The 17,186-nt window shown below is 40.6% G+C and overlaps 1 protein-coding gene across 1 annotated transcript in view; it reads right to left on the reverse strand.

Moving 5' to 3' along the window:
* Cpx (synaptic transmission protein complexin) overlaps positions 1-15,756 on the reverse strand; it is a 127,723-nt gene extending 111,967 nt beyond the window's left edge. Inside the window, exon 1 of the mRNA XM_077410389.1 lies at positions 15,320-15,756. The gene's annotated coding sequence lies outside the window, so the exon portion shown is untranslated. The remainder of the gene's footprint in view (positions 1-15,319) is intronic.
* Positions 15,757-17,186: the final 1,430 nt, after the last annotated feature.

Consider the following 17,186-nt stretch of genomic DNA (forward strand, 5'->3'; position numbering starts at 1 on the left):
CGGATACTATACGACGGACGTGTGGAATTTCAGCGATGTGACGTATAAAATTTATCGTCCCGGGATTCCGAGATAAAATGTTTAATATCCCGAAGAACACCGTGTAGAAAATAAGATCGTCAGACCGATCCTGTAATCCGGTGAGCGCAGGGCCGAGCAAGATGTCGAGTCATGAGCGGATCTCACGGTGTCACTTTAGTCAAGCCAAGTTAACATGTTAAGCGAATCGTTAATTGTGCGACATGCCGTGCCGTACCGTGCCATGCCATGCGCTATACGTAGACGACCGCGAAGTTCAGAAGGGAACTAAATAGAAGATTGGAGTAAATTTGGTGGAGAACTGCACTTGGCCCCGCAATGACGGCAAGAGCTTTGCCTTCCAGCTCCGCGAAACTCCGCCAGCATAGATGCGGAAAGAATTTCCCGGGAGTTACTAATGGTATTCCAACATCCCGCGCCAGCCCACGAATTCCATTAGGGCACGTCAATAATATTCCCTTACATGTTACGAGGCCGATTAAATGTTAAATTACAAACGTAAAACTTGTTCCGTTCACCTTTCCTTTGCTCGTACTTGCTAGATTTTCACGTTACATCGTTACTCCCACGTTAAATCTTTAGTAATAATATTGCAAACGGTAATAATCGCAGATGTAGCGAAGTTGCGCTGATACAAATCTCATCGTAGAGAGAAACTACTAATTATAATTTGTCAAATTGACACCGGCGTGTACATCTAAAGGCATCTACAGAGAATTCACTCGTGAATTTTGATTGAGCCACTGATGTTATGTCGATGAATGAAAATGAAATCGATGCTCAGATGCCTTGATGTGGAAGCGTCGAGTATCCGGTAACAGTTAATCGAATATCTAGCGCGCCCGTACCGGAAATGGCAACGGAAGCGGAAATCTTAGATCAAGAAGTGGTTCGCCTTGATCATGGAAGAGGATCGCTGACGGAAAGCGAGTGTCGCCTGATGGTATCTGTCTGCAATTCAACATAGAGATGTCTAAAGTACTCGAGAGTTTGGTACCTGGGACGGCACTAAACAACGAGAGTTCAATTTATCACACCGTGAATCCTATAGCGAGTTATCGCTAGAATGCTTAGTGAAGAGTCAGGTAATATTGATAAAATTTCGCGATATAACTTTCTTATATAAAATATATAAAAAAAACTAGACATGTTAACTTGTGAAAAGTCGACTTAATTAAACCTAAAAATCGCGCGAAATACGGTGCGACTAAGAATTGCAATTGTACATAAACGTATATAATTATTGACTTAAGTTAACAGTTTATTGTGATTAATAATGAATGCAACCGTGCTCACTTGAATTTCAATGCACACGCATCCGCTAGTAATTTACGAGAAAATCGTCGAAGCTCCGACGTAATTAAGGTGTCGCTCTATATTGAATAAGAACGCATTTAAATTTGCATAAGAAGTTCGCTGCTGTAACGTTTGCCTTATTTAAGTTTTGACAAGTTCTGCCAACTAATGTGATCCCGATCTGCGAAACAGAACGTGAGTTCGCTTTAATAGTCGAGACGACAAAGGGCGTCGTATGTATCGAGACTGCCTATCGTGACTTAATGAGAGTGAACATTGGAATGCTTTTGTAATCGGATATAGTGGCTCATGTCTTTTGTATACGTTTAACCTTTACTGTGTTGCAATATTCGGCGAGAAAAGTTAAAGCAAAGACAAAGAGAGAGAGAGAGAGAGAGAGAAAGAGTTCGGAGACAAGAATATTATTTAAAAAATTAATACGTTCAAACAAATGAAAAAAATTGGAAACTTTCTTCCATTTATTTTTCTATTTGTCGTCTTGAGAGGATGTTAGCACCAATAAATATCATCTCCACTTGATTTATATACGTAGCGTTGTCGCTCGTGAATCTTGGAGCGATGAGAAGCAACGCCGTTTGACTGATGATAACCTCTTGACTATTAATTGGCCTTACTATCCCTCAATTAACAGAAATTCGGATAGATGGCAAATTACGACGTACGGCGTACTGTTTGACAAATATTTGTCTGTCAACGGTCCTTGCTTTGATTTTGGTAGACTATATTGCAACTACCATCGATCACAGAAACACATAGCTCCTTTCCAAGCAACAACATCCGACGGATATTACTTTCGTTGCGATATAAATCCCTTCGTGTAGCGATACAAAGTTTAGAAAATAATCATATCAATATAGCCCGATAATTTGCATAAAAGCAGACAAGGTTTGTCTCAGTAGAATCGATAATTTGCGACCCTCGCCCACAGGAGCCCCGATTTATTGAGCGATTCCGAAATGGCTTCCGCAGAAAAGTCAAGAGCGATAGCAGCTTATCAATATGGATGTGTTTAACTTGCTGCATAATGGACGAAGTCGGCATTCTCCCAGCCGGGTGGTATAACGGCGTAATCATTAGTCGGAACATTCGAACGGAAACTTGGTTAACTCGGATCTCCACTTGGAAAACTAATTGAAAGAATCCTCTCCCGTTGGAGTCTTCCGCTCTCCGTTTCCTTCTTTCTTAGTTTTTTTTATTCCCGAAAGCTTTTCCGCCGTCCGCTTTGTGCGTTTTGATCCTCGGAACGACAGAAATCTGTAAGAATGCTTTGCGGAAGATCGAAGTCGGCGGTAAGTACTTTCTTTCGCAAATTTAGAGCCGATATTTCTCTTTGGCAGAAATTTCAATTCCATTTTGAATTGCAGAAACGCATTTAATATCGAAAGCTGAATTCATAGGCGTTGGACGTTTTATTAAAAGTTTAACGTTTCTTAATACAAAACAACTCCTGACTATTTTTCTCATTTTGCTTATTTTTATAAAATATTTTTATAAAATATATTTTTTTATCACGCGTCTTCTGCAAGGTACGATGTGATGCAAATCATATTATTTATCGTATTCATGCAATATTCAAAAGATACATGAGCCAAAACGGCCTTTTATACGCGCACGATTATATATCCATATCACAGAATAGTCGAAAGAATCTTCAGAATTGCGCAAACTGTATTAGATCCTGAATTCTGATTAGTACGTGCTTAATATGGCCAGATGTGTCAAGAAAAGTTCGCGAAGTCTCATACAAACTCGGACTTAAAACTGCATTTAAGGATTTGGAACGGCACATTTTATACATAACTGCATACTAAAATCTTTTCCGTCCCACCGAGCCGTCTACCTTTTTGCGTAGCTGAACTTGTATCACTTGTTCTCTAGGCGTCGGCGTCGTTTGAATATTTTACATAAGTATCAAATAAGTTGATAACAAAGTAGGCGGAGGAAGAGTGCACGCGGTCATATGATATACGCGACCGCGTATGCAGAACTTGGTAAGTCTCCCCTTGAAACTTGGGTAATCTTCGTCCCCGGCGGTTGGTGCATGGCACCACACGCGCACTTTCCCTAACTTGAAAATGAGTCTTCCCCGGAATTCACTTGGCAGGCACGAAATGGAAAAAGAGAAGCGCCGCGAGATATGTGCCGAGGATACCCGCCGGTCTTACGTGTTCTCGAAACCTTGGATGGCCTCGAAAAGCGTCTATTCTTAGGCTTCGAATTCTACCCTGTGGCATCTGCTCTAATAAATGTCAAAACGGTATTAATTGACTAAAAGTGCCAGTTACACGCGCGAGCTAACGAAAATAATTCATAATGAGTTGATATTGCGAGATTGTTATCGTTTTTTTCGGCAGAAATACCTCAAGAGAGAAGGAGAGTGATCGACTTTCCTTTCAAGTGTTGAAGTTCTCATCGGACATGTCTACTCCAACCGAGGTAGACATTTTTCTGACGCATTTAGACCAGGCCATTATTTAGTTTTCATTAACGACGGAACGGCTTTCATAAATAATAATCAGGAAGCCCGGACGTTAAATCGATGCGGGAAGCATCGTACTCTCGTTACGTTACTCAATATAACGGGTGAGAGTCTTTTGTCAAAGATATTTTACAAAATCTCACTAATTCCGACGCTACACGCCGAGACTCCCGTAGGCGGAACGGCTCCTCCTTGCTGTTGCTTTCAATATTCCCCAAGCACTTACTTCGCGACGCCAATTTTACGAAGCAGTTAGCGGCGCTAACAAGTTATCGGAGTGAAATTGAAGGGAGATACCCAACGGCCGGGATATACCGGCGCGGATAGAAACTACACTACAGTTTGATCAGCTTACTGAAACTCGCCCTTCGGCTATTTTGATTACACCCAGCTAGATTTCTATCGTACACACAAGACGCTTCGGACGCCGCGTTTCCTCTCGACGATAAATTCTAAGGAAAAAACTGAGAATGGCCCGAATTAAACATCAACAACATTCTTATAGTTCTTACATCAAGTAATTTAAACATTGACGAAATTTTTAATTTTTATATCAAGGCTGAATATATATATGTATAGTCCATCATATTTCGTAATCAATGCTGTGTTCGCTAGCGACTCTATCTTTCGCGTGGTTACCTGGGTCCGAGAAAATGAATAAATCATCCAATTACCAGAATATGTAAAACGTTCAGTTTTTATTTAATTTTCTATTTAGCACGAATGCATTACCGACAAATGGATTCCCGAATGCAATCGAGAAAACCAGCGAGAAATCTTATGGTTCACGGCCATTAGAATGAAATGTGCACGGAGTTGTGGCCGGCGGCGATGGCGGTGTCACGAGTCAGCTGATAAAATTCTCGATTATTCGTGAAAAATTGGCCCGAGAGTACCGCGGGTTTCGGTGGCTTTTATAAATTGTCCGAACGAGCCGTTCGTTCTCGCAGAACGACCGATTTTACAGTTGCTGAATTATATGCCTGGAAAGTCCGGGCTTCCATTAAAATGGAATAACGTTCCCGATGTAGCGACGACGAATCGAGAGACACGTTTACTTTATCCTTCGAGAAAGTGAATAAGACGAACGGGATAAAGACGCGTTTATTCGACAATAGACAATCAGATTTTTTTTATCTATCTCAATGACAAGTTAGTCGTAAAAACGTCGTACAAGTAAAACACAAGTATCGAGGCGAGGCATCGAACGACACGCTGAAGGATGCGGGAAGGAAGGAAAGTCATATACATGTGTTCCACTTCCACGGACTCATTTATGACCCATATTCCTCTACAGTTTATGACGCAAGTTGTAAAACCGTCTGTGTTGGACGCTCCTAAACTTGATAAGGACTTAAGTCACCGGAACATCGAAATGTCGCGTAAAAGTTTACTTCGATAAACCTGGTGGCCTGTATCACTGAGCGCAATATACCTTATTTTAGACAAAACTTAAGACTCTGGAAAAATATGTACATATGTGTAACTCTTTACGAATAAGGTAGGACGTCATTAAACTTGAAATTTTTACCCTCGTCCCCACATTTAATGCTTATGCCCCTTTGAATCGACGCGACGGCTTTCTCCATTATAAACGGCGGAAAGAAGAAAGGAGCGAACTTCGGCATGGTCGTCGATAAAACATCGGTCGGGGATAAAGACGGCTAAGCAAGGCTAAGCATTTGTCGACGTGTGAAGTCGGTCTTAGCCGGAAAAACTTTCTGAAATATTGAGAGACTCCAGAGAGACTTTCAGTGTTCGACGCGGATGCTGTACGATCCCCGTTTTTCCAATTCCCTTCCTATATTTACCCTCTAGCTGCGAAAGTGGATGAACTGTCGCCTCTCAGTCTCTATTTAACAGCACAGATCGTTAAAGTTAAATTAACTACTTAAATGCGGTTTAAACGTTTAAATTTCCTAGCATGGAAATAGATAGCTTAATATAAAATCAGATTAAAATTGGCTACAGTTCACAAAAGAGGTACAATGAACCTTACATAATGTACATATATATAGATTTACAGACCTACGTGTCCGCACAGTATTATATCTAGTTGCCTAATTTTTGCAGTCTTCTACTTTTCTCCAACTTGATTTTGTAAATAATCACGTTGGAGAATAAATAAAATGACATTTGAAACCGATAGCTTTATATCACAAAACAGAGAAATTAAAGAGCGAATAACGTATACCTTTGTTTGAAAATTTATCGTGCATGAAATCTTCATTTGTATTCATTGGTGATATCGAGAATTCGATCAAGTCTCTATCGGAATTTGCAACTTGCGATCAGGAACCCACCAAGTATTTCCGACAAGGACTGCGAAACATACTCTAAAGGGACGCTAGAAAGGTACCCCGAAGAACTCAAAGCACTTCCCACGAATGTCAGAGACTTTTCCTATTATCGGACGCTCTCTAACGTTACTGCGTCCTTCCCACCCGGTATTTGGCTGTAAACTTAACGTATTTTCGCTGTTGACTTAAAACCTATCGAACTTTTCTCGTTACGTCAGATTTCATCGGCGGCTAAACGACGTCGGTAGAGCAAAATCGGCGTGAGAATAAGACTCTGCACTTAGAGCGTGAAATCCTTTTACGCGTAATCGCCGATATATTCGTAAAAACAATAAAACAAATTTTGATAAGTATTAGATATAAGTCACTAATTGTAACAACTCTGTTATTTATATTATATCTAATATTAAAGCGCTAATTAGTTTCATACTCGTGGCACATAGTAATATCGTTATAAGAAACAATAAAGCATTTTAATGACCAAAGCGTAGAATCTAATTTTTTGTTAATTATTCACATTATTCCATTTAATTAAAAGTACACAAAATAATGATTAAATCGAGTGAAATCATCCTTAAAATATTCCTCTTAATTAATGGCATTCATTAATATATCATTGGTAACTTTTTGGACGAAAATATGAATAATTACTTGTTGACGATCCTCACCATTATTTCCATTATCCTACAATAATCTGATATCATAATTATATTAATAAAAATTATTTGCCCTTCCTGAATTATACTAGATATCTGATTAATAATCATTTCAAACTGAAGATCAAAACATTTCTCACAGCTATATCTAATCTATTGCATATATATTGTCAGGTAACAATTTCTTTATGTTTCAATATCTTTTTCCACATATTTTTACGCTGATTTAAACAGTCTTTTGACGATAGTATTTTGAATATCGTGACAATCCAAACGCGCGAGCAGATTTTTTCAATCGAAAGTATCGTGCGTACAATTTTGAGCTATTTTGCATCATATACGAATCAATTCAAAATATAAAGGAGCATAAGAGCGTGAAATGTTTGATACGTAAAAATTTTAGACAACCTGATGGTAAATTAATTTGGCGAGGATTTTATTCGGCAGATATGCCGGCGACCAAGAATTTCCGCACCGGACGCGGAATGGTAAAACCGAACCGTGAGCAAATAGTAATATGGGCGGTTTTACGCTAGGAGAAACGGACAGTGCGGCGACTGTTGATGGTGTGCATCGAGAAAATCCAGAAAAATCGCTTTCTCTTTTGTACCAGTGTGGTCCAACGTGGATAAAAATACGATGAACGTGCAATTTCGCCTTCATACTCGCCTTTGTGGTAACCACTTCATACCTTTTCCATCCACCATCGCTACTCTCATTCCTAAAAAGTTTCTACAATGAAAATAAAAATTCGCTTAGTGCACGAAGTGTATCGTTTCTCGAGTGAACTGAACTTATTTTCCAGGCCACGTTGTCTGATAATACAAATAATTCATTAACAAAATTCTTTAAATTATTTATTTAGATTATTTAAGCCTGCGCTCGTTTTTAATATTAGCACCACTTAATGGTAACCTTAATGAAAAAAGTTTTCTTTCTGTGTTTACATCATAGGTAATTTAATATATGCATATATAAATTATATATAATATTAGAAACAGAGAAAGTGAAAGAGAAAAAGGAGAGAGAATCGCTAAACTCTTACCGAATATAATGGACTATTGATTTAACGAAAAAGTCGAGAAGTTAACAAGTATAAATTCTATCTAATTTTTACAAACTTTTTCTCTTGTCTCTTTTATATCTTTCTTCATAAAGATGCACGTCTAGCTGAGATGAGCTGGTCTAACAGCATCAAACAGACCCAGTTGCCGGATTACGTTCGGTGTGCGTAAAAATGTTAATTCATCCGAAAACTTTTTAGGAGATGACAGAGATAAATGCAAAATGGAAAAAAAACCAGCTGCGAGATATATCAATGTCGCGCAACAACCGCAAAAGCATTCGCGAAATCCGGACGAGATCCTGTTTTTACGAACGTTCCCTTTTGCCCGCGAGACGCAAATTGTGGAATGTACGCCGCCGGCCTGGTTCTCTTTATTGCGTCGCGTGGAAAATGCATGCACGTTCCAGTGCAAAAGTAAGTAGTTTCGTTTAAAGCAGTAGTTCTCTATCTTTATTTCTCTCTTTGCCTCTCCCCTCTTTCTCTTGGGCTTTTTTAGGTCACAGATTCCTTAAATGATAAAGGCCATTTCAGAATATGAATGAACGAGAGAGAGAGAGAGAGAGAGTGAATGTTAGAAGGAACACGCGGTGTTTCTAAAGGTTCGTTTTGTTTCGGTTAAATTTGAAAAGACAGCACATCTTATATATATATGTTCATGCTGAGAAAAACTGCAGAAAAGATGCAAAATTATTAAAAACGCGTAATTTAGAAATTTTCCACTTCGATTTTCACCCCTTTTTTCCACGAGTTTTTTTAATAATCTCTTCTGATAAACGGTCGGCACTGGAAGCCCATTTAAAGCGGAGAGATGAATCCCGTTGAAATAACAAACGCCGCGCAATGACGTGCTAATTCGAACGCCCGTTTAACTTTTCAAAATACGGTATGGCGAGCGCATTGGACTGAGGCGCGGCGAGGGTAAGGGAACAATAACGATATTGTTCGCTTTTGGTGCGCGAAGATCCAGCGCGTGCAATCTGCGGGCCTGGCATTGTTTCGTTAATTAAACGGATAAGCCGTTGCGAGACGACGGCAACGACGACAACCAACGGCGACGACGCGGATCATCGGGAGCTCTGACGCCAAGGGAAGCAAACGCGAACGAGCGAACGGACGGGCGCCGCTCGACGCGTCGCACAAAGCGGCGGAAACGTTTGACGGGGTGACGGACGTAGCCGGAGATAACAAAGTTGGTGCCGCGATGGTAACGTGGTGCCGGCCGGCAGCGAGGGTGACGAAGAGAAGACTTCACAGCTGAGGAGGACGGAATCACGTATAGGAAGGACAGAATAAACGTCTATTCATACAGGGATCCAGTTTCAATATACACACGCTGACTTGTACAAATGTACGCGATGTTGCTCGCCATTCAGTCTACGCTTGATCGATGAAAAAGTAGTGGCAAGTAAAAGCCGGTGCTTGAATAGATTTTTTAAACGGATAATTTCACCACAGCTGTTACTTAATTTTCAATCCGTTGATAGACGGCTGTGAAAATATAAGATAAGGAATCTAATCTGCCATGGTGAGGGAAAAAGAAAATCCTCTCCATTAAAGTAATTGCCTCTCTATTAAGGCAAATATTTTCATCCAAGAAGATACCGCCGTGCGTAACGTATACTTATGATAAAATATTGCAGAAAATTTTTCTGATGAATTATTTGATGCAAAAACCGACAAATAATCGGCGCGTAGTTTACTCTGAGTGCAGGAAAAAAGTCTATAAATTTATACAAAATATTACTATAGGCTACAAAGATCTAGCACAACCGAGGATGGCATTGCACAATTTTGTTTTACCTAACTTCTTATATATTTGACAAGTAAAGTCTACATTTAATGCAAAGAGCAAGATTTAGGTATATAAGATAAATAATTCGCAACTAGCGCCTAATCTACACACATCGACTATATAATATTTAAATATAATTTATTCACTTGGACACACTTATTGGACGTCTCTAGGTTACATGTTCAGATAGAAGGTATTGAAAGTATATTTCTCTATCGTAGTTGTCTCTCCTTTTCTTCCTCAAGAGATCTCTGTACGACCGAGTACGAGATATGCGCGAGATGGAGGAATAGGTAGAACAAGGCTGGCTGGTCCCGCGGGAGGACGAGCTACGCTGTCGCAAACTTCCGATCAATTTTTCACTCACGTAATTCCTTCGCTATATACAATTTTCCAATGTACTATACTTGCTATGTTGAACCTGCCAGCGTCGAAGGAGACCAGACCGGTTTTGAAATTCCCCCTCCCCCGCCCCCTCCGTTCAAACGCATTCTCACTCGTTCTCCTCGTTCTACTGTGCAGTAATCAAAGAGTCGTCGCATATATAGAGTGGACATTGTGCACCATAGACTAAATAAGAGAAAAGATAAATGACACATGAGAAATGGATTGCAATAACATAGTGTAGAATGGCTAATCAAAGAACATCTTCTCTGAGAAGATAAAGGATCATAGATAAAAGTGCCTAAATTATAATAGATAATCCCCCAGTACGTAGAAAATCAATAAGATTTAAATTAAATATACTTTTGTCTTCGTGATAAATTTTCAAATTTTCCTCATAATGATTTTCCCTTTTCACGCATGTTCCCCGAGCTAATCCACGGAAGTATATCAGTTTTACGAACACGCCGTACTTAATTTACTGCGATACGTTGGAAGTTGGAAGCATATTATCACTCTTCCTGTGTAGTTAGTAACTACATTTTCTGCACGCCTGCGATCCTTCGTTACTTTTCGCATACACTCATCTCTCTTTTCGTCGTATTAAATACACGGATGCTAGTGTCGAGTTGGCTGTACGACGTTGCAGGGCATCGCTAATAGACGCTAAAATACAATTTGCCGATAGATACGCGAGCAGCCTTCGGAGGAGCAGATTTTAGCAGGAGTAGAATATTAATTAATGTCGCACGATTCCATTAAAATGGCGCGCTGTCTAAAGGATATATCCATTTATCGTTAATAGCCTATTTAGCGCGACACGTGGGATTTATCCGAATATCATTACTCTTTGTGAAATTATAACCTTGCGAACAAATGTATTACATCGGTAATGATCATGATTTTGCAATAGAGATGTCAAATGTTAATTAATTATGCTACTACTAATCATCACAAAATTCATGTATTATAATTATGATATATATGCATTATAATTACAAGATATGAGATATATCTTGTAATATAATACATTTATAAAATCGCTTTATTATAAAATTTATCATCTTTGTGTTTCTATATGATCGCATATAATTATTTTAGCTTTCCGAAGTGATTTTGTACCAATTTCTATATATGCATTCGAGATTCATTTATTTCAAAAGGTATAGAGATGGAAGAAGATTGTGTCCACACAATTCATTCGGCCATGTGCACATGCACACATACTTATATCGTATATAGCAATCAATATCTTGATGTTATTAAAGTACTACCAAGAGATACCGATATCGATGTTTTCAAGTTTTTTCGGAGAAGTTTTGTACGCGCGGAAACTTCCGTATGTTGCAATTAATAGAGCCATTGTTGAACGAAAGAGGATCTGATTCTCGAGAGACGTATACCGAGAGTTTTTGCGAATTCTGGCACGAAAGGGTTGCCTCTCGTTCCTGGTCCAATTTCACCGGCAAACCGGTGCGTATATATATATATATACGAAGCAATGAGATAAAATACATTGGGGAATATAAGAGGGGTAGAGAATTCTGCAACATGGCGCGGGAAAGGGGTATAACGCGACTTATTGCCGCTCGTTTTAGTTTCTCTCGGAAGATCGACTTCTGGGCTATCGCATCGGTATCAACTCTCGCCGAGCACCGTGACTTCCCGAATTGCTGATTGATCACGAGATTAGGATTGATCGCGCGAAAAAAAAAACACATGGCTGTAATAAATCACATGGCCGAATAAATCGTGTGGACATATAATCTTCTTCCATCTCTACCCCCCTTCTCCGTTTCTCTCGTTCTCTCTTTCTCACGCGTTGTGGCCTTTAATGTGCAAAAACGAGGAAATAGCTTGAAAGCGGCCATATATGAATGACAGTTCAGGAGGGCCGACGCGATCCAGGGGATTCTCACCCGACACATTTCTCTTGCTCGCAAAAAAAATCTGGGTCGGACACGACAGTTTCTGGGACACGTCGTTTAGAAATAAATTATATGTTTATAATAATATAACTTGTTGTCACATAGGCTGCGTGTCGTGTACGTGTGGAACGTGTTGAAAATATTTAAATTTCAATATCCTACCTGCGTATACAGCCTGTAAATGCGACATAAGTAATCGATAAGCCGATAGGTTTAAAAAAAATATCCGATAAGCTATGGAAATTGCAAGAAGTACATTCCGTTCAATATCATAATTGTTAATTATTAACAAATCTGCTTTTCACGACTTCCGTGTTGCGCGAAATAACAATTAAGTCACCCTTTTAAGAGAAAATCGTGGTTTGTTCAAGCGGTACGTTGAAGCTTAGAATATCCACAAACCACGTCTCTTTAAACTAAACGTTTCAACAAAACTGGATTTTTCCATAAATTCTGCTCTTTGTGAAGTTACGTAACCGAGCGGTCCGTGCGAAACAAAAATTAAACGCGTGCTCATTCTTACAGGTACAAAGAAGCCCTTTCTACGTTTCGAGTCTTGCATTATTACTCTCTGCCGCATTTTTCCACTCTTCAGCGAGACTGTCATTATTTCCATCGAAGATACAAGAAAAGAATAAGCGGGTACACACGTTATTATGAAATGTTCCGTCTCTCTACAGTGCACGTCGAGAGTACGCGATCAGTTCATACGCAGATTAACCCGAGTGGTAATTTAGCAGTCTGCGAGTGAACCGCGACTGCGAGATTCACCTGCCTTCGTATGTATACTCATCAACATGCACTACACATACGTGTATTTTACGTACCGAACAATGCATCTGCGAGTTCCTCTCGTAGCATTTCATAACCCGCCAGCGGCAAAATATAAAGCACGGTAATTTTTACGAAGTCGGAATACAGCACAATAAAATTTCTTTTGTCGGTACAAAATACGAGCAGTCATCTTAAATTGCCTCGTGACTCGTGATATTTCGCGAATCTAAGATTTCAAAACATTTTTATTCGAAAAAAAAAGATATACATATTTCAGGTCGTACCAAAGAATATATCCCTGCGAGAAATGAGCAAGCGTTTTAAGTAACAGCATATACAACAAGCGTATCCAAGGTCTCTCACTTGAGCGGATCTTGCAAGGAAGCTAAAAAGCCGGTTTCCGTATACCGGTGAGATACACAGTCAATCTCTTTCAATACAGAAATATGAAATTTTTCGCTGTTTACCGAAACGGTTTCGCTATTGATCGCGTCTGGTCGCAGCAGTTATTCGGTTAGTGAATAAAGTTTCGCCGACGAGGGATTCGGAGATGAGCATGCAGAATCCTCGCGGGAGTGAATTTTCGTCGGGGTCTTTGCGGCGCGTTCTTATACCGGCGCACCAAAGCCACTATGTTTACGTATATATCTATCGTGTGACGCCTTTTTCGCCTAGCCACGAGCTTCGAGCAGTTGCATGTTGGTAACGTAAACAGTCATCTATAGTATAATTCAGCGTAGGATAAGCTATCCTAGGAGGAACATCGTGGGAAACCACTACAATATCGAGAACGTCACTCGTCGAAGATAATCTCGTGATATTTCGCGATGGCATTCGAAAATTCACTCGCTATCTTTCGCGACTGACTTCAGAAAATATCTAATGATTTTCAAAATGTCTCAACAAGACGTAAATAATATGTGTGTTAATATTTCTCTTAATTGATCATATATGAATAATGTATATTTAAAAAATAGACATATAATCGTCTCGTTTTAACTTTTCATTTTATAACTTTTCTATTTCACATATCGGCGAGTGAGCGTAAAACAATTTGAGATATGAAAAAACATTTGACAGTTTTTAAAAAAGCATGTTATATTTTTGTATAAAAGTCCCTCCTTCTTTTTCCTCGAAATGGCGAATAATCTACCGTTTTGCACAATTAATTCAAATAGGATTTATGTCGGATTTATTACTCGGCTATACTACTATTTATTTAAGTTGACTTCCCTGCCAATAGATGACAGCACCTTATGATGAGGTGCAAGCCACAGGAGAACAAGAATTCTAGTAAACTGGAATTTTTTTTTTATATAGGTACCGGTTCCGCCGTAGAGCGGTTATTCAATAAAGATTGCATGGAACTTGATAAAAATACGATAAAAATAAAACGATCGATGTAAAATAAGAATTATGCGCGTAAAAGCCAATAATGTTCCGAGTCTTTCGAAAAATTAATGTATTTATAGCTTTGCAATAACCATAAATTTTCAATTTATTACCAAATGTATTATTCATTATAATAATAGTCGATACATTGTGCGTTAGTGCTTTCTTGTAAAAATAAATTTTTGAGAAGTTTGTAAATTGTACAGACTGTCGTCGTTAATCGAATACCGATATACTATGATTTTCTTATCAGCACCGAAAGTCACATAAACCGCGGCTCTCGTCTCGAGCGGCTTATGTAAAAAATATATAATTCATTACTTTCTTTTTCAAAGCCCGAGATAATCTTTTGTAGACATCTCATTCAGTTTCATGGCGCGCGGTTTTACATAGTTAAAAAAGATGAAATCGCCTTGCAAACAGTTCTTTAGAGTTCCATCTTGTGCTGCGTTACTCCCACAGTCCCACGTTATAACATTGCGCGAATAATAATGTTACGTCTGTATCAATCGACATACGTTTAACATTTCTCTCGCCGTTCAAAGTTAAAAGGCTTAATACAATCGGCAACGTAATTCGTAACGTAGGTTCCGTAAAACCTAATCAAATTTTTATCTCGAAAGCCATTTTTAATATCTGCGCATAGTTAGGAAATTCTTTAGTCTAATTAGTGTCGTCGAAAGTTTTTTTTATATGCAAATTTAATTGATAATCTCTTGAATCTGCATGTCTTTAGAAGAAATTATAAGTTTACGTCTAAATGTACGTGCAAAATCCGGATAAATCCGAATATATCCGCGAGCCTTCGCAATTTCGAATACGGTGCAACACGGATTTTCGAATTTAGGTATATCGAAAAACTCACCGAGTTTAACTCACAGATATAGCGAAGCACGGAATTTTCGCTAGTTTATCGTGCAGTATAGGGGAAGAGAATCTTCCCAGCGTAAAGGGAATAAAAATTGAGGAAGCGAGAACCCCCGTCTCGAACGGTATTCGAAACTTTTGCATAACTTTGATATCGAAGAGGCATTTGCAAAGTTTAGGGAGACGCTCTCCGAAAATTTGCGCGACGTTGCCAGGCAAATCTAGCAAATCTGGCAAATTCGAGGTTCGCGTACGGTATACGCTGGCGGTTCGGTGTCGGTGGGAACCGAACGTATAAAGGTAATATAAAGCGTCGCCCACTCACCTCGCTGCGCCGCAGGCAGGCAGGCAGGTAGATCCGCAGCCGGTCGAAGCGGTCGAAGCGGACGAACCGGGGTCGCAGGTCGCAGCACGACGATTATACGGGTCGGAGTAAGCACGAGGGTACTCCGGCAAGACTTCCGTTGACGTAGACCGATGCACGGTTACTACGCGCGCCTCCCCGGTCACCAGCTTGGCTCTCCGTCCGCCAAGCGGGAAAAAAGGAAAAAGTGGAGAGAGACAGACAGAGAGAAAGACAGACAGAGAAGGAGAGAGAGTGAGAGAGAGAGCGTGTGTGTGAGGGTGAGTGAGAGAGGTACGAGGCGGGTGAGTAGAGAGAGAGAGAGAAAGAGAGACAGAGATAGCGAGTGTGCGATGCGGTGTGAGAGATCGAAGTCTCGTGGCAAACGTTCGTGGACTGAGTGAACCCTGAGTTCGGACTGAGCGGCGCTTCGGCGACGTTAGCGCCGCGCAACGGGGGGCGCGGGAATCACCATCGATCCGCCGAGGGTGGTATGGGAAGAGCTCCGCGTTAGGAGAGGGGTGCGGAATAGGGATTGGTCGCCTCGTCGGCCGAGGGGACAAGGATGAGAGGAGATAGAGGCGAGGTTGCGGTAAGACGTGCCACCACTACTGCCGCCGCGCCGCCGCGCCGCCGCCGCCGCCGCCGCCGCCACGATCGTCGCGGTGGCAAGGATTAGGGACGGAAGAGAGAGCCGATGATGCGAACGGGGAAGAAGGCGAAGCGCGGAGTGTAAACGCGCCGCTTTCGCTCCCCTAAAATCCCGATCATTTTTAGCCTCCATATCCCTCTCTCTCTCGAATATACGCCCTCCCTCTCTCTCTCTGTACCCCTTTCTTCCCCCCCCTCCTCACGCCGCTTTCCCTGGCCCTTCTCCCCTCGCCCGTCGCAAACCCTCCGTTCCCTTGCCGCCCACCGCCACGCCTCTCTCCTCATCTTCGTGTCCTTCAGCCTTCTTCTTTGTCCTCTTCCTCCCTGTGTAGATATATATATACATATACATCTAAAGTTATAAATATATGTCCTCGTGCATAATTCAATTAAACCCGACCATCTCGAAGATATGCTTTAGATTGACGCGATATCATTGGTTCAACCAGATCCAAGAACATCGAGCAATCGTTTTAACTTCTTTATTTTTATCATTTTTATCATTTTTATCGCGCGAGCGTGGGCTCTTTATATCTACCTATCTCGAAACATCCCTCCAGATCAAAGCGCGTTATCGGTCGTCTGGCCAGATCGCTGAGATCCGCGTTAGACTTATTGTTAAACGCGCTTGCACGCCGGTTGGATGAATGAACGAACGTCAAGCGCAGCGTTGCTTACCGCAAATGCACCATATGCAAAACAAGGGAGGCTGAAACCCTTGGGTTGACCGGAAATTGTATAATTTCCTCGCATTCTGTACGTCCGTAATGGTTGCTTTGCCGTCAACGTCACGCTGACGGCACGCATCTACGGAGCATCTCCGGCTCCGGCTCCGGCTCCGGCTCCGGGCTCCGGGTTCCGGGTCCGGACTGCAGACTGGCGGACTGATTCCTCGTGAAAAAATAATGCGGGCTCTACAATGCGAGTCGCAAGTCATAAATCGCAAGAGATTTACCAATCATAGTCGAATTTGAGAAGAATAGTCGACTGTGATTGGTCAATTTCATACGACCCACGACTCGCATATTGTAGACCCCGCCAGAGAAGTCCCAAACTCTATAGAGTATAGAACAAACATATTCGTACGAAACTTTAAAAAAGCCCATTTAAAATTATTTTTTATTTTATTGCGAATAAAATGTAATATTTGTTTTTTTATATATTAAAAATAACACAAGATTGTTTTTAAGATAATTAA

The sequence above is a fragment of the Temnothorax americanus genome, unplaced genomic scaffold, assembly GCF_048541705.1.
Source record: "Temnothorax americanus isolate GAGA-0224 unplaced genomic scaffold, ASM4854170v1 Scaffold29, whole genome shotgun sequence".
NCBI lineage: Eukaryota > Metazoa > Arthropoda > Insecta > Hymenoptera > Formicidae > Temnothorax > Temnothorax americanus.